At 38.2% G+C, this 19,434-nt stretch overlaps 1 long non-coding RNA gene across 1 annotated transcript in view; it reads left to right on the forward strand.

The window, feature by feature from the left end:
* The window catches only part of LOC122742262, a 35,074-nt gene that overhangs the window by 10,397 nt on the left and 5,243 nt on the right, over window positions 1-19,434 (forward strand). Inside the window, exons 2-3 of the long non-coding RNA XR_006354909.1 lie at window positions 15,633-15,765; window positions 18,171-18,249. This is a non-coding gene — a long non-coding RNA (uncharacterized LOC122742262). The remainder of the gene's footprint in view (window positions 1-15,632; window positions 15,766-18,170; window positions 18,250-19,434) is intronic.

The following is a 19,434-nucleotide window of genomic DNA, read 5'->3' on the forward strand; positions in this document are numbered from 1 at the left end:
TCACAACATCTCTCACATCTACCTTCCTCCCTTTCTTTCTTTCTTTTCTTTTCTTTTCTTTTTTTTTTTTTTTTTTGGTGAGGTAAGTGGGGTTAAGTGACTTGCCCAGGGCCACACAGCTAGTAAGTGTTAAGTGTCTGAGGCTGGATTTGAACTCAGGTCCTCCTGACTCCAGGGCTGGTGCTCTATCCACTGCGCCACCTAGCTGCCCCCCACCTTCCTTTCTTTACCCACACAATTACCACCTTCAGATTCTTCTCATCTCTCATCTAGACTACTACAACAGTCTCCTAACTGAGCTCTCTGCTTCAACTCTCGCCCCACTCTAATCCATCCTACACACTGCTACCAAAGTGATTTTCTTTATGCATAGTCCCGGACTGCATCACTTCTCTACTCAATCCACTCAGAGGCTTCCCATTGGCTCTAGGATAAAACATGAACTCCTGTGTTGAGCCATTCAAGTTCTTCACAACTTGATCCCAACCTATCTTTCCAGCCTCATTGGACATCACTCTCCCTCCCATATTTGGAGACCTAGTCATGGCAGCCTTCTTTCTCTTCCTCACATACAGCATGCCATCTCCTGACTCTGTATCTTTACACTCACCATCTTTCATGTCTAGAATATACTTCCTCCCCATCTCCACCTCTGTTCCTTCAAGATGTAACTCAAGCAAACATTCAATACAGGGGAATCTCTTGATTCTCCAGTAGCTACTGCCGACCTTCCTAAACTATTGTGTATTTAATTACTTTGTACTTATTCTTTATACACTTGTGCACTTACTTTTTGTCTCCTTTATTGAAATGGAAGTTCTTTGGGGCAACTAGGTAGTAAAGTGGATAGAGCACTGCTTTTGGGGTCAGGAAGACCTCAGTTCAAATTTAGACTCAGGCACTAACCAGCCATATGATCCTGGGCAAGTCATCTAACCCCACCTGCCTCAAAAAAAAATACACACACATATATATATATATATATATATATATATATATATATATACACACATATACATACACACATATATGTATGTATATATACATACATACACAAACATATATATGTGTGTGTGTGTGTCTGTGTGTATAGAGAGAGAGAGAGAGAAGGGGAATTGTTTCATTCCAAATGACTATCACATTTTTATGGTCAGTCTTTTTTCAGTTGTGCCCAACTCTTTGTGACACCATTTGGGGTTTTCTTGGCAAAGAAACTGGAGTGGTTTGCCATTTCTTTCTCCAGCTCATTTTACAGATGAGGAAACTAAGGCAACCAATGTTCAGTGACTTGCCCAGGGTCACACAGCTAGTAAATTTCTGAGGGCAAATTTGAACTCAGGAAGGTGGATCTTCCTGACTGAAAACCCAGCACTCTATCCTCTGAGCTACCTAGCTGCCTCTGCCTAGCACATAGTAAGTGCTTAATAAATGCTTATTGATTGATTGTCACACGCTCGTGTGACAAATTTAGAGGTAGGATTTGAACCTAGGTTCTGCATTCAATATGCCAGCAAATTTGGAAAACTCAACAGTGGCCACTGGTTTAGGAAAGATCAGTTTATGTTCCTTTTTTTTTTTAGGGCAATGAGGGTTAAGTGACTTGCCCAGGGTCACACAGCTAGTAAGTATCAAGTGTCTGAGGCCAAATTTGAACTCAGATCCTCCTGAATTGAGGGTTGGTGCTTTATCCACTGCACCATCTAGCTGCCCCCAGTTTATGTTCTAATTCTAAAGAAGGGCAATTCCAAAGAATGCTCAAATTACCAATCAATCACACTCATTTCACGTGCCAGCAAGATTATGCTTAAGATTCTATAAGGTAGGCTTCAGCAATATTTGAATGAGAATTTCCAGAAGACTGGTAATTTGGTTTTTGAAGAGACAGAGGAACTAGAGACAAAATAGCCAACATTCACTGGATTATATAGAAAACAAGGGAGTTTCAAAAAAATCTAGTTCTGCTTCATTGACTCCACTAAAGCCTTTGATCACAACAAGATGTGGCAAATCCTCAACGAGATGGGAGTACCAGATCATCTCATTTATCTCCTGAAGAGCCTTTATGTGGGACAAAAAGCCACAGTTAGAATTGAACATGAGTCAACTGATTGGGCTGTATATTGTCACCTTATTTTTTTAACTTATATGCACAATACCTCACATAAAATGCTAGGCTGGATGAATCAAAAACCAGAAAAAAGGTCAGTGGGAGAAGGATCAGCCATCTCAGATATGCAGACAATACCACTCTGATGGCAGAAAGTGAAAAAGAATTAAGAAGCTTCTTGATGAGGGTGAAAGAAGAGAGTGTAAAAGCTGGCTTGAATCTTAACATAAAAACCCCTAAAACCTTAGCAACTTGTCTCATCACTTCCTTGCAAATAGAAGGAAAAGAAATGGTAAGTGTCAGAGTTTATATTATTGGCCTCAAAGATCACTGCAGATAGCAACTCAGCCATGAGATTAAAAGACACATTATTTGGAAGGAAACCCATGGCAAGTCTGGACAGCATATTAAAAAGCAGAGACATCACTTTGCCAACAAAAGTTCATGTAGTTGGGGCAGCTAGGTGGTGAAGTGGATAGAATGGATAGAGGACCTGAATTCAAATCTGACCTCAGACACTTGACACTTAACTAGCTGTGTGACCCTGGGCAAGTCACTTAACCCTCATTGCCCTGAAAAAAAAGTTCATGCAGTCAAAGCTCTGGTTTTTCCAGTAGCAATGAAGGATTGTGAAAGTTGGACTATAAGGAAAGCTAAGTGCTGCAGAATACACTTGTGAATTGTGGTGCTGGAAAAGACTTTTGAGAGTCCCTTAGAGAGAAAGAAAATCAAATCACTCAATACTTAAAGAAATTAATTCAATGGTGGAAAATGTTCTCGACATCCAGAAAAAGAACTATGGAGTCTGAATGCACATCAAAGCATGCTATTTTCACTTTTGTTGGGTTTTTTTGTTTGTTTCCTCTTTCTTTTGTTTTTCCCTTTTGTTCTAATTCTTCTTCTACAATGTGACTTACATGGAAATATGTTTAACATGATTGTGCTGTATAATCTATATCAGATTGCTTGCTATCTTGGGTGGCGGGAGAGAAGAGAGGAAGAGGGAAAAATTTGGAACTCAAAATCTTACAAAAATGAATGTTGAAAACTATCTTCAAATGTAATTGGAAAAAATAAAATATAATTCAAACTATTCACTGGAAGGTCAGATACTGAAACTGAAACTTAAATAGTTTGGCAACATGATGAGAAGATTAGACTCATTGGAAAAGACCCTGATGTTGGAAAAGATTAAAGGAAAAAAAGAGAAGGGGACAGCAGAGGATAAGATGAATAGAGAACATCATAGAAGCAGCAAACATGAGTTTGGGCAGACTTTGAGAGATAGTGCAGGATAAAAGGACCTGGTGTACTATGGTCCATGGGGTCATGAAGAGTCAAAAATGACTGAATAACTGAGCAACAACAACCTCTGACTTGAGAGCAAGACTCTTTCTACTGTATAATGCTGTGTGATGATGAAATGTTCCACAAAGTTTTGAGTGTCACACTGTAGTGTGCAGGTGTCCCCTGGGTTCTCAAAATCTAGACATGAGTTCTATTATTCCCAAATAGCTTTGATTACAGTATCAGTGACATATACTGAATCTGTTGTCCAAGGACCAATCTAGCTAAGAATTTCCAACAGGCTAGCGACTAGGTAATATATATATATATATATATATATATATATATATATATATATATATATTTTTATCATGGCAACCTATGAAACAAATGAAATTGGAAAATGGCTCTTTGCACCATCTTTTCCTCTTTTCTTTCTATAGTGACAGTGGAGTAATGGAAGAGGGGGAAAGGCAGAAGGTGCTAAGGATCACACATTTTTTAGACTGACTAAAACATTAACTTAACTGTAAATACTCTAAATGTGAGATCTTTGTCTAATAGCCAATGAATTGAGTTACAACTAGAAGTGCTGTACCACATCAATAATGAAATTCTCACATAAACTAACCCAAAAGATAAAAAGAGTTGCAGCTAAATTAGAGAATTTTTCACAGGTTCTCTCAGGAGACAAAGATAAAGGAGTTGGTGCAGTTAGTATCATTATATTCCCAAAGGCAACAAGAATCATCATTTCATGAGATAGTCTCACCTTGTAGTGCTCATGCTGAGCCTAAGCAAAAAGATCACCATGTACCTAATTGGAGCTTCTGCACCACATCTGTTGCAGAAGATGAAGAGACAGAGAAATCAATAATAATAGCTAACATTTATATAGAGCTTTATAAATACTATCTCATTTGATTCTTACAACAACCCTGGAAGGCAGGTGCTATTATTATCCCCATTTTACAGATGAGGAAAGATGAAAGGACTAGCCTATGGAGAATTTGACAATATTCTCCAGATCAAGTCTTTGCATCCTTTGATTGCAGTGGCTTTGATACAGAGATGGGCATAAGGAGCATAGTGAGAATTATATTGGAAAATATAGCTCAGTTTTGAGAAACAGAAGATGCCCAGTTTCTCATGCTTATGAAAAACTGTAAATGAGAAGCCACTGAGACATTAGACATATGGCCCAATACATACATCAATGTGGGCAGCTAGGTGGCACAACAGTACACTGGGTCTGGAAATCAGAAAAATTCATCTTTGTGAGTTCAAATCTGACCTCGGTCACTTACTAGCTAGGAAAGTTACTTAGCCCTGTTTGACTCATTTTCTCCAACTGTAAAATGAGCTGCTGAAGAAAATGGCAAACCACTCTAGTATCTTTGCCTAGAAAACCTTAAATGTGGTCATGAAGAGTTGGAAATTACTGAAATGATTAAACAACAACAATTAAATTTATGAAAAATTTTTCATTTACAGTGAGAATTTCAGTGACTTGAAAACTCTCCCTAAAATAAAATTATACATACATATATACATACACACAGATTTTATAAGTGTGTATGTATATGCATACATATCTTTGTATGCACATGTGTCTATACATATACATATACACATATACAGACACGCATACATATATGTATGTATATATTGAACATCAATGTTCTAGTGGTTCTGCATGGCTACAAGTCATGGAATACAGTTTCACAAGAATTAAAGCTGAAGTTTACAAAAAATACAACATAGATGTACGTGGGTGGTTTGAGCAGACAGCTGTAGAATACAAAGAATTGCATCAGAGGAGTAGATTAGGCTATATCATCATAAAGTTGTATGATCAGAAATGGATGCAAACCTGTCATGTAACTAATAGTCTATGTGTATCATTGCTATCCCTGGGCTATCAAAACATATAGAAGAAGGATGAGAAATTATGGGAAGAAATGGACAAGCATTATGGGAATTCTTGGTTACACAAGATGAAAGGCTGTGGCTACAATGCAGTCTTCCCCAATTGAAGAAGAACCCAATCCAATAAAAGTGAAGTATCTAAGTCAATATAATTTTAAAACTGATGCTTATAAGTGCACTTACTAACTTAATCTTCTTGTCTACATTAAGTATCCAAGAGATTTTTCCATCAATGTAAAAAAAAAGAAATCCATACTCAAAGCAAACAAATCTTAACAACATTCAGAGATTGCTTCATGAGATTATCTCAAGGAGGGAAGATACCAAAAGAATACAAAATTCATAGAGAGTATTGTACCCCCAAAGAGTGTATAAAGCATTCTAGCAACTCCTGACCCACACATCTATGTTTTTACCTTTATAAAAATTTTTGTAAGGCTGTGCTACATGTAAATGAGGTATTCTTGGTAAAAATATGAACAGGAACAGGTAGGCTTTTAAAAATAGACCTTGATAGCAAACCACACCTTTACAGTCACCCAACTGATGGAAAGGTGCAGAAAATACAAGGTCCCACAGTGTTTATTATTTGCTGATTACAGAAAGGCATTTGATGCAATAAATGAAAACCATATCCTCAAATGCTCCACTCTAATAGCCTTTCATTCCTATATTAAGAGCCCTTAAAAATGCAACCACAGAGATAATGACCTTTTGATTATTAACATAAAATAGATAGATAGATGCTCACTAAAGGTACTGCTCACATTGTTGAGCATGCCTTGTGGAATATCCAAATGGAAGGAAGAATTCTCTGTAGATTGTTGTAATCATTATTTAGATTATTTTCCTGGTTCTGCTTATCTCCCTTTGTATCAGTTATTATAAAATTTTCCATTCTCTTTACTCATCATATTCATAATTTCTTACATCACAGTAATATTCTCTTATTTACCACATCTATTGCTATTCCCCAACTGATGGGCATCTATTTTATTTCCAGTTTTTTACTACTTCAAGAAAAGCTGCTATATATATTTTGGTATTTATAGGACATTTCTTTTGGTCATTTACATTTTGGGGGCATATTCTTAGAAGTGGAATTTCTGGGTCAAAAGTTATGAATATGGGGCAGCTAAGTGGCCCAGTGGATAAAACACTGGCCCTGAATTCAGGAGAACCTGAGTTCAAATCTGGCCTCCAACACTTGACACTTACTAGCTGTGTGACCCTGGGCAAGTCACTTAACCCTCATTGCCCCCCCTACACACAAAAAAAAACCCAACATTAAGAACATTTCAGTTACCTTCTGTGCATAATTCTAAAATGCTTTCCAGAATGGTTGGACTAATGCACAACTCTACCTACAATGCATGTATATACCCATCTTTCCACAACCATTCTAAGATTAATTACTCTAATCTTTTGAAATCTTGGACAGTTTGCTGAATATGATGCAACACCTCAGAGTTGTTTTGATTTGTGTAGAGGATCTTTTATATGGAAGTATCGTTGCTTCAGTGGAAAAAGCACTGGCTCTAGATTCAGAGTTCAGGCCTAGGTTCATATGCCACCTCCCATGTTTCCCATGTCTATGACCTAGGGCAAGTCACTTAATGTCTCTGGCTTCCAACTTCTTCCTCTGCAAAATGAGGGAATGTCATTAGGTGGGCCTAAGCTGTGTCTTGTCCTCTCACTTTAATATGTGTGAGGTAAACAGCCCCAGGCTTTATTGGGGCATAAGCATCATTCTTAGTATGCTCAATTTCTGATCTCCAGTCACTCTTTACCAAGTTTCTAAGAGACTTTTTTCACAGTACTGAAGAGAAAATATGAGCTATGCAAATCTATTCTCTCATAAATTCAGGCAAATCTTGCTTTGTCAACAGATCCATCTAGTTCCTTTTCCCTCTAGAAACCCCATATGGTTTTCTACTTTCCTTCGTCTTCCTACCACTTGGGAAGAAAGATATACTTCATTATTTCCTCAGCAAGCTTTGTAGTACTCCAGGCTTCCCTGCATTATTGCTTGTGGATACATAGATTAGATTCAGGGAAACCAAGCTGCTGCAAGCCCCCATTTATCAGAAGAACATCTGGGGTTCTGGGTGGTGATTTTCTGCCCATCTCTGCTGTTACATTTACAAAATGGGAGCAGTCACACAAATAGACGTGCAAGTTGCTGCCCTAAATTAAGCCCAGAAGGGGATTGATTTGGGAGACCAGGAGCTCTATGTATTGTTGCTAATGCATTCCCATCCTGGAGGGGATGTTGCTGCAGCCAAATACAGATCTCAATAGCAGTGGAGATAGATTTGGACATTTCGATAGAGACAGATGTGAGTGTGTAGATCTGTGCATGCAGACACTGCTCTGAGGGAGACAAATATCCTACAAACAAGAGAAAGGCAGGCAGTTTATCTGGGGACCCAGACAGAGGAAGTAATGTGGGTTGGGGGGCGGTACTGAGCATCACATGGGAATGAATCTACCTTGTTAACCATAGCTATGTTACTTTTTTGCACCAAGAATCAATCACTCTCTCTTAGGTCTAGTGGTGATCAATAGGTGGGAGGGACTAAAAGAGGAAGGGTCTCAGTGAGTAACCTATTAGATCTCTGTTAGTTTGATGCAATGGGATAGCTTGGTGTGTGACATTTCATTTCCCTGTTCTAGAACTTAGTTTCCTCATCTGTAAAATGGGGATATCTTTCACACATAGGAAATTTCATGAGAAGAACTAAGGAGGGGAGGGAGAAATAATTCTGGAAGTATTCTTATTTCTTCGGGAAACCTTTGGATCTCTAAGTGCTTTTTTTGTGGGGCAATGAAGGTTAAGTGACTTGCCCAAGGTCACACAGCTAGTAAATGTCGAGTGTCTAAGGCTGGATTTGAACTCAAGTCCTCCTGAATCCAGGGTTGGTGCTTTATCCACTGTGCCACCTAGCTGTCCCCTCTAAGTGCTTCTTGATGTGAGACTTGGGATAGCAGATGGAAATCTACCATATCATAATTTAAAATGAATCTATATGCCCTAATCTGCTCTTTGAATCTCTGCTGCTTGTAAGTGCTCAGCTGGACTTAGGGCAGGGATGCAAATCACTCCATTCTGTCCAAACTCAGCACTTAATGCACCATGAAAGCAGATTTCCCACTGACCACCATTCCTATGGTGAAAGAATTGAAAACCATGATGGAAAGAAATGGGAATGTTTATCAGGGAAAAGAGAAGACTTAAGTGGGAGATGAGCTGTCATCAAATATTTGACAAGTTAACATATGGAAAAGTGAGACCTACTTTGGTATTCCCCAGAAGGCAAAACTAGAACCAATGGATAAAGGAAAACATCCAAATAATGAGGGTTGTCCAGTAAAAGAGACCTGCCTCAAGGGGTAAAGGTCTTCAAGCAAAGGCTACATGATTACTTGTCAGGGATCTCAGGGTGAACTTCTGGGTTTCAGGTAGTACTTGGAATAGATGACCTCTGAAATCCTTTCCAGGACCTCAATCCTAGTTATTGTTATTTTTGTGACCTTGGGCACTTAACTGTTCTTGGCCTCAGTTTACCCATTTTATAAAATTCAGCATTGGATTCAATGACCTCTGAAGTCCCTTCCAGTACTAAGATCCTATGGTCTTTTATAAAGAGTGGCACTATTTTTGTGACCATGGGCAAGTTATTTTGCTGCTCTGGGCCTCAGTTTCTCCATCTAAAAATGTGACATGGGACTCTTTAGATGACCTCTAAGATCCCTTCCATTCTTAGTGTGAGGTCCTATAATCCTGTGACTAGAATATAAACACATAGCAATACATATTGTTTCCAGTGGCCAAGAACTATTCTAATATATCTTACCCAATTTCAGTCAAAACTAGAAATCATTCATCCTAGTGATGGGTTGAAGATGGTAGACCCAGTATCTGTGGGGATACCGACTCAGATTGGTTCTTTTAATGGACTTGTCTGGCTGGTACATGCATCTTGTCTTGGTTCAGATTTATACATCACCATCATGGGTGTGTTATCTTGCTAAAAGTGAGATGAATTGCTCAAATTGTTACATCTTTTTCCCCCAATGGGGCCTAATTGGATTTGCAAAGCAAGTAGTCTCTGTAGCCTGGCCTGTACTATGAATTACACTTTACACAGCATGAGTTAGAGCCACCGGCAAAAAGAATTTCTAAACAACTGCACAAGGTGAAGAAAGAACAAAATTGTGCAGGACTGGCTTTAATTTGGGTGATGTCAAATGGTCAGTGCACGATGAAGGAAGCAGCCTGGCAGGGATATTGGACAGAGTATTAGGACGTGGAGGCGTTCAGAAGGCCCTAAGTTAGATCTAACCTCATATACTTAATACTGTAACTTAGGAGACCCTGGGCAAGGTGCTCAAACTCTTTCAGCCTCAGTTTTCTCATCTGCAAGACAGGAATAAATGTAGCACCTATATCACAGTTTTGATGAGAATAAAATAAGATAAGGTATAAATAAAGCACTTTGCCATATTATTTTATTAGCACTATTTTTATTAGCTTTATCAGTATTAGTTTTAGACAGAAATAATAATTCCTCACACTTGTAGAACATCACCCATTTACAAAGTCCTTTATATATCTTATTTCATTCGATCCTCACAACACCTGTGAGGTCAGCCTAGAAAATATTAATATCCTTACTAGACTTATGGAGAAACAGGCTTAGTGAAATGAGGGCACTAGCCTAAGGTGAAGGACCTTTACTAAGTGGCAGAGCTGGTACCTAAAAGCAAATCTAATCACTCTTTTCCATCATAGTCCTTCAAATTAAAAATTGAACACAACTACCATCACCTCCCTAAACCTTCTCTTCTTTAGACCAAAGATCCCTGGTACCTTTAGCATACGTATATGGCATGATCTCCAGTCCCTTTACTTGGTCATTCTGCTCTAAATGTACTCTAGCCTGTCAATGTCTTTCCTAAAACATACCAAGAAATGAACATAAACACAATATATCAGATGTGGTCTTATCAGAACAAAATAATAATAATAATAACAATACAAATAATAATACAAATATTTTCTCATTTTATCCTCACAATAACTCTGGGAGAAAAGTGCTATCATTCTTACTTTACAGATGAGGAAACTGAGGTAGATAGCGATTAAGTGACTTGCCTAAGGTCACAAACCTAGTGAAACATTGATGGGCTGGAGCAGAGTAACCAGGTAGAGGAATTAGAGACCATGCTGTATAGGGATCAGTTGAAGACACTAAGGATATTCGACCTAAGAAAAGAATGGCTTAGGGAAGCTGAGTTAGCTACATTCAATTTTTTATTTAAAAGACTGTAATGGAGAAGAGCGATTAGTATATGAGGCTGGATTTGAACTCAGATCTTTCTGACTCCAGGTCAAGCACCTTATCCACTGGGCCACCTAGCTGCTTTGTTGAATCATTTAAACCTCTGTGTACCTCAGAAAACTCCCTAAGTCTTATCTGCTATAGAATAAGCAAGTTGCACTCTGCAACTATATTCTACTTAAGAGGCAAAGTGCCATATGCAAAGAATAATGAACCTGGGGTCAGGGACCTAGGTACAAATCCTGGCTCTGCTACTTATGATCTGTGCAACATTGGGCAAAACACTTAGCTTTTCTGGGCCTCAGTGATTGAAGTCTGTGGTCTCTTCCAGCTATAAATCTATGATGCTAGGGAGTTCCCACATGGGATTTTCAAATACAGATGAAATCATACCTACTTTATGTATCACATTTTTTCTGCACACTTTTCCTTCTTAATATTAATTGAGATCTGGGACGGCTAGGTGGCACAGTGGATAGAGCACTGGCCCTGGAGTCAGGAGGACCTGAGTTCAAATCCGGCCTCAGACACTTAACACTTACTAGCTGTGTGACCCTGGGCAAGTCATTTAACCCCAATTGCCTCACCAAAAAAAAATATTAATTGAGATCCTACTGTCTTCCTTGGCTGCCATGACACATTGCTGACTCAACTTAAGCTTTCAGTTCACTGAAATCACTAGATTGTTTTTCTTGTTTAGCCATCCCCTCCCATTCCTGTATTAATGGAGTTTGTTGTTTTGGTTTTTTTAACCCAGGCATAGAATTTTAGTGTCATCTCTATTCACTTTCATCTTCTTGGATTCAGCCCATCATTCTAACCTGTTAAGTTGCCTTTGGATCTTGTCCCTAGTATCTAACATGCTAGGTAACACCCTACCGCCTTTGGCCTACATGTCATCTGCATATTTGAAAAGCATTTTCATTTACGTCACTGCTAAAAATGTTAAGGTACAAGGCCAAGAGTAGATCCCTGGGACACTAATTAAGTGACCTCCATCCAAGTTAAGATCAAGTCATTAGTTTTTATTCTTCAGGTCCTATCATTCAATCCATTCTGAATCAACCCCCATTATACTATCAGTCAGTAGTCCAGCATTTATTAAGCACCTCCAAAGTTCCAGGCCCTATGCTAAGTGCTAAGAATATACAGAAAGACAAAGCCCCTTCTCTCTAGGAGGTCATAGTCTAATGGGGAGACCACATGCAAACAGCTGTATATAACATGATATATACAGGATAAATCAGAGATAATCAATAGTGGGAAGGCACTGGCATTAAGGGAGATCAGAAAAGGTTTCTTGCAAAAGGTGGGATTTTAGCTGTCAGTTGAAGGAAGCCAGGGAGGGCAGGAGATGGAGATGAGGAGAAGGAGATTCCTTGGCATTGGGCATGGCCAGTGAAAATGCCCTCCTCTATCCCACACCTTTCTGTGCTAGATGGATATCATCAAATATTTTACCAAATATTTTTCTGTTTTCTGGACATACTAAATAACAAGCTGATATGCTTAGTATTCTAGATATTAAGTCTATATTATCTCCCAGTCTATCAATAGTCAAAAAAGTAAATGGCACTATTGATCTGACATGACCTGTTCTTGATAAAGCCCTGCTGACTCTTAGTGATTATTTCTCTTTCTAAATACTTATAAACCTTTCCTTTCAAGACTACTCTTCTAGAGGTAGCATGGCACACTGTATTTTTTTTGTTTTGTTTTGTTTTTTTAGTGAGGCAATTGGGGTTAAGTGACTTGTCCAGAGTCACACAGCTAGTAAGTGTTAAGTGTCTGAGGCTGGATTTGAACTCAGGTCCTCCTAAATCCAGGGCCGGTGCTTTATCCACTATGCCACCTAGCTGCCCTTTGGCACACTGTATAATTTACTAGAATCAAAATTAGGAATGTTGTTGTTGCTGTTGATGATAATGATGATGTTGTTGAGTAGTTTCAGTCATGTCCAACTCTTCACGACCCCATTTAGGGTTTCTTTGACAAAGATACTGGAGTAGTTTCCCATTTCCTTCTCCAGTTCATTTTACAGTTGAGGAAACTGAGACAAACAGGGTTAAATGACTTGCCCAGGGTCAAACAGCTAATAAGTAACTGAGGTCAGATTTGAACTCAGGTCTTCCTAACTTCAGGCCCAGTACTCTATCCACTGTGCCACCTAACTGCCAAACTAGGATGTAAGGATACTCGAGTTCAAGTTCACCTCTGAGGTGTACTAGATATGTCACTGTGGGAAAATTATTTAACCTCTCTGAGTCTCAATTTCCTCATCTGTATAATTGGAATAATAATATCAGTAATACCTATCACATAATGTGATTGTAAGGCTCAAATGAGATGCACCATGGAAAGGTATGAAGGCTTTAAAGCAATATATTATGATTATTAATTTTATCAGGAATCAAAGTGAAATATACTAGCCCCAAATGTGTAGACTACTTACTACTCCCTTCCTTTGAAAATTGAAACATTAGTCTTCCTCCAGTCTTTCAATACCACTGCTATTGTCTACCATTTTTCAGGGATCACTTATAGTCATTCAGCAATCAAATCTATTCATTTTTTACATTACCCTGGGCTGTAATTGGTGATGACTCGAACTCATTAAGGAAAAATAGGTGGTTTTTTTTTTAACGAGTTTCTCACTTATCTTAGATTTCAGCACCCTATTTAATTCTGTTCTTCCCAGTCCAAAGATCATTCTCCTTGACAGAGAAAACAGATGCATTGAATAGTACTGCCTCCTATCCTTATCTTTATTATCTGTTATCATTGTCCCATCCACTCTCAGAAGCAGTCTTATCTTGTCCTTTGCTCTTCCTCCTACTCTCAACATGTCTTTTTTCAAAAAATGATATATATTTTTGTCTTCCTTAGAATTCATGGTCAAATTCAGTTCCTTCTGAGCTTTAGTGATGCTGACATTATTCTTATAGGATAATGCCACCTTTTGTACTCATCCCCTATTACTTTCACTTGCTTTCATTTTTTATACATGCCTTCTTAAAATCTAAGTGGCTGATGAGCCCCTTGCACATAAACATCATTCTCTTTAGACAGCTCTCCCTTTCATTTGCTTTTTCTTCAGTATTTCACTTTTGAGAGCTTCCTCTCCTTGAGTCAACTTCCCTTATAGAATTTTGAGTCCTGGTAGCTTATCTATCCCTTTTTTGAATTCTTTGAAATCTACTGTCCAGAAATTTAGGGTGTACATTGAAGAGTTTCCAGCTGTCTTTACTTTCTTTATCACAAATTGTGAGGTGCAATGATCGCTCTCATCATTTTTGCGTTAGCACCTTTCACACCTTGTTATTCAGCATCAGGTCCAGAATGTCAGTTTCCCTTATTATCCCATTTACCTTTTTTTATGAATTAAATTATCATTAAAAATAATAAATGTAACAGATTCACTTCCTTTTCCAGAAAGCTCCAGCAATTGCTGAGTGTTTGAAATGCCTGCCCCTATATCATACATGCGTGCCACATTTAAAATACACTTCCTGAAATCATTATCCATCTCTTCCTTCCATCCAGGTGGTCTGTAGTACATTCGCATGATAATATTTGTTCTTATTTATTCATGATCCTAATCTAAAATATTCATCAACATTTCCCTCCCCCCCAACTCAATTCCTATATTTCCTCACAGCAGTATCTCTTCTATAAGTATGACTCAATAACTATGGCTTTTAGCTATTCTTTTCCCTTAGAATAAGGTAGACCCCTTCATAGCCATATTCTAGTCACAAGTTGAATCCTACCAAGTTTCAGTCATGCTTCATGAGTTTGAGTTTGTTTCCAAGTTTTATGATGTCAAGTTCACTCGGTTTATCACACCCTTTCATGTATTAATACATCTATATCTGAGGCAATAAGTTTTCCTGAGAAGTCTCTTCTTGGATATTGTCTTCAATAAATTGTACTTTCTATAGCTGTTCTTCCTAGCTTTTACTCGTTACTCAAATTGGTACCTGGATTGACAGATATATGCAGGCAATTCCCTTTCCCTTTTTCCATTTTCAGTTCTTTCTTCCCCCATACCAGGCAGGTTTTACTCTTCCTCTCCTTTTTAAAGAGAATGTATGCTCATTATTTTCATTTAATTTTTTTAATTAACCTTGACAGAAAGGGTAAAATTAAGAAAAGAAGAGGATTTAGAGTGAGAGGGTTTTTATTAATGAATTTGTAATTTAATCAGCATAGAGAGCTCCTAGTGAGGAATTTTTTCTACCAATGAAATTTGACATGTTCTTGGAAACTTGTAGTCTTAGAAAGTTTCTTGGGACAATAAGAGCTTAAGTGACTTACCCGCAGTCACACAGACAGTAGATATCAAAGCAAGACTTCAATCCATATCTTTGTGACTCAGCAGTGAGATGTCTATTCCAGGCAAAGATGTCAAGGTTAAGATAATAGAAAAGAACTTGATATGTACATTTGAGAACCTACTATATAAATGTGACAGTTAAAGCCATGGAGAGAGAAAGTGTATAGAGAAAAGAGAATTGGACCCAGTACATAGCCCTGGGATACATAGCTATTGTAAAGAACACAACAAAACATTGTCTTTAGGTCATGGCAAAATTTTCCATGTCCTCCATATTTACTAGTAACAATAACCTCAGTTCTCTATTTTTCTTGTTGGTAGCTCTCATGCCTAATTCTTGTAGTGAACTGAGGGGCGGGGGGAGGAGGAGGATGGCTTTGTGTTCTGTCTCTAAGAGTTCCTGTGCCCATCTTAAATTATACATTATGATCTTTTCCTCCGAGATGTAAGGTAACTGCTTAGCTACCTTTAATTTGCAATGATTGGATTCTTGCCAAGCCCTAATGCAAACAGAAGCTTCCTCTAGCAGTCTTTTGTGGAGGGTATAAAGCAGAAATGCAATTACCAATAAGGCTTTATCTAATTAAATCTAATTAACTACTTTTTTCTCTCCTCTTCTTACTGATAGACTTTAGATGCCACTTTGACCTTTCCTGATCTTAATACTCTCTGTCCCACTGAAGGAGGATGAGGCTAAATTTATTGATCAAGTTACCATTTTCCTAGGACATGGCACTGGCTCCCTCTGCTGCCCTTGACTGGTAAGTCACAAATTCAACGTCATGCTTTAATGAAAATAGAATCCACACTCAGCTAGCTGTCCTCTGCACTATAGCAACAGTCCTAGGCAGAAATACAATTACCAGAAAGGTTTAATCTAATTAAACCAAATTGACCACCTTTGCTATTTTCTTCCTGCTACTAGACTTCATATTCCACTTTGTACTTTCCAGGTTACAACCATCTCCTCCTTGGGCTGTGAATTTCTTGTGTGTCTAGTAACATAGAATCTAAGAACACAAAGGGACTTTTAAAGGTATCTCATGCAATTTATGCATGAATCACTTCTACAAACTCCTTGACAGGTGGTTATCCATCTAGGTTAGCAAAGACCGAGACTGAGCCTTTACTTTTGTGAATTTGGCATCCTTCTTATATGAAGATGACTTACCACCAGTACAGCATGCATTCTGAGCTGTGTTTAGAGTTGTGAGTATCGATTGGACAGTCATCCATACTCTTCCTCATGGCTCCCCACAAAACCTGGAGCATTCCTGCCTCATATTAAATGGAATAGTGCAGTCACAATAACCAACAAAACTAAATGTCCTATCAGGGAATTCAGATCTATGACCTTGATCTCATCAGCCTCATGCTCTCTCCAACTAAGGCTACAAGTAAAGTTTGGTCAAGTGCTACAAAGCCATGAAGGTTACTAAGAATTCTCTCTTAGCTTTATCCATAGTTTTGTTGCAGGATTTCTTCTTGGATATTGTCTTCTATGAAATGCTTGGCCTTTACATCACTATTCTTCCTAGGCTATACCTGCTATTCAATGATATCTGGTTTAACAGATATATGTGGGCATTTTTCCTATCTCCTCCTTCCTTTTCAGGTTCAAGAAATTCTCATGGATCAGTTTCTCAAAGCTCCAATAAATATGTGTGCATACATATATGCACACATATACACAAACATACACACATATCGACATGCAGATATATACATCTGCTTATCTGCATATTGTATAATTTAAAATTCTAAATGTGGGTTCTAATCTGTCCCCCCCCAGTTTTGGGGGGAAACTGACTAAAATCACTGATAAACAAGTTTAGGTTTTTTAAGAGTTTATTGAAAGATAGTAAAAGAAAGAGAAAGATTGAGAACAGATTTCCTATAACCTGGCAATCTTAATCTTCCCATGCTCCCACTTCTGAAGTCCTCTGCCACCACACTGATCTCTTGTAGCCAAAGAAGCAGGAGCCAGGCCCCAGCATCTGCTTCCTGCTTCATCTTCCCCTCCCAGAAATGGGAGGTTCTTCAAGCTGATTGGCTAGTGTCATTCAAATTCATTAAGTACCCTTAAGTACCAGCCAGATGTGCTTAACTAGTAAGCCAGTAAGCCAGTCAGCAGTCAGTTACCTTATCCAATTCAATCAGTTTAAACCAGTCTCCAGGTGGGCCCCTGAGTATCTGCTAAATCTCATCTATCACATTCTATTATCTTGACACAATATGTGTATGTATATGAACATGTATGTATATATATACATATTTAGAAATCTACCCGAGTGTTATTAATTCGTTCAATCAATCAATCAATCAATTAATCAATACTTATTTACTACCTTCTATGTGCTAGGCACTGTGCTAAGTGCTGGGGATAAAACAAAAAGATAGTCCTTGTCCACAGAGAATTCACAATCATCACTATATCTTAAACTATTGTCCAGAAACCCAAATCATATTGTCAGAGACCATCTTCTTAACCAGCTGCTTACATCCCTAATCCTTTTTGTTTTCTTCAGAAAATCTTACCTTTGATTGTCAGCAATGATTAATTCAACTCAATTCAATTTAGCAAGTGTTTTTAGGTACCTCCTAGGTACCATACTGTGTTCCTACTATGTGTACTGAGTCTAAGAGAAGCAAAAGTAAAAGTATAATAATCCTTGACCTGAAAGAGTTTGTACTCTACTGAAGGGATATCCACAACATGTAGAGAAGTAAATAAGTATATTAGATATAAAAATAAATTCAGACTAATTCTGGTGGTCCCTAACAACTGGGGAAACAGGAATTGCCTTTTCTAGAAGGTGGTGCTTGAGCTGAGCTTTGAAGGGAGCTAAGGATCCCAAGAGGCAAAGATAAGGAAGGAAAACATTTCAGACAAGGTGGACAGCCTGGTCAAAGTCATGAAGATGGGAGAGATAATGTTATGTACAAGCAAGAGTGTGTTGGTAAATATTTAACAATCAGGTCTCCTCTCCACTTATCAGAATGTAGTAATAACCCTTTTAAAATGTAATTTTCATCATTAACATTTTCCCCATGACTTTATTAAGTCTAGACAATCACCAAAACAATGTCAAACCTTAATTTTTAGTGTTCTTGATTTCTGAAATGTAAATGCTCATACTGAAAATTTAACAATCCTCTCTCCTAGACTGGTTCAAGCTGACTCTAGAACACCCCTGTAAAGAACAGTAATCGGGCCTGTTTGTCCACAGTTTAGAATGCAAAGGGTAAGTACCATATAATTATTCTGGAAAGAGAGGGAGAAGTTTTCAATGCCAAATAGATGAATTTGTATTTTTTCCTAGAAGCAATAAAATTTCCTGAGATTGGAGAAGGAAGAGGCTGGAGGCAGTGAGACCAATTAGGAGGATATTGTCATTGTCTAGGTAAGAGGTAATAAGGACCTGAGCTGTGAAAGTGGTATCCAAGGAGAGAAGGGTATGGATTGGAGATATGTGGAGGTAAAATCAATAGGACTTGGCAACAAGCAGATGTGAGGGTTGGGGGGACTTAGTTACAAGCCAAAGTGCCTAGAAATAGGGTGATGCCCTCCACAGAAGTAGGGAAACCTCCCCCCTTCTCAATGATGTTTTGTTCATGGCTCATGATTTTTGTTGTTGTTTGTTTCTATTTTCATTTCCCTGGACACATCTAAGAAAGTTAGAAAGAGGGGGAGAATATAGGAGAATTTTTTGTTTCGTTTTTCTTTTACTGGATCTGTGATTTTCAGTAGGAACACAAGGCACAGAGGAAAAACTTTCTCTATTTTCTGAGGAGACTGGATATTTGTGAAAACATAAATAAAGATCTCCTTTTCATCTGGCTGTTCTGAATCATTTATATTTTAATTATTTTTACCTTTGTTTTTAGTTGCTATTGCTATCTAATAAGAGGATTGATGTGGCATGACAAAATAAAGCCTCTCAAATATGCTAATTAGGCAGTTATGTGGCTCAGTGGATATGCCTGGAGTCACAGATACCTGAGTTCAAACCTAACCTCACACAGTTAACTAGATATGTGACCCTGGGTAAGTCACTTTACCTCTATTAGCCTCAATCCACTGGAAAAGTAAATGGCAAATTGCTCCAGTATCTGTGCCAAGAAAACCCCACACACAGTATGGTCCATGGGGTCACAGAGTCAGATGTGACTGACCAACAACAACAATGTACTAAATAGTGTTTTGTGTGGCCTTTGGAAGTCTGTTCCCATATCCATTCCTGTGTGACGAAGATGAAGGGAACAAGGATTTATTAAGTACTTACCATACTAATCAATGTGATAAGAGCTTTATAAATGTCATCTCATTTGATCCTCACAATAATCCTAGATAGGCTGTTGGTTATAGGTTGTTGCTTCTGAGGTAGGTGCTATGATATCCATTTAACAATTGAGGAAGCAGAGACAGA

Source organism: Dromiciops gliroides, chromosome 2, assembly GCF_019393635.1.
Source record: "Dromiciops gliroides isolate mDroGli1 chromosome 2, mDroGli1.pri, whole genome shotgun sequence".
Taxonomy (NCBI): domain Eukaryota; kingdom Metazoa; phylum Chordata; class Mammalia; order Microbiotheria; family Microbiotheriidae; genus Dromiciops; species Dromiciops gliroides.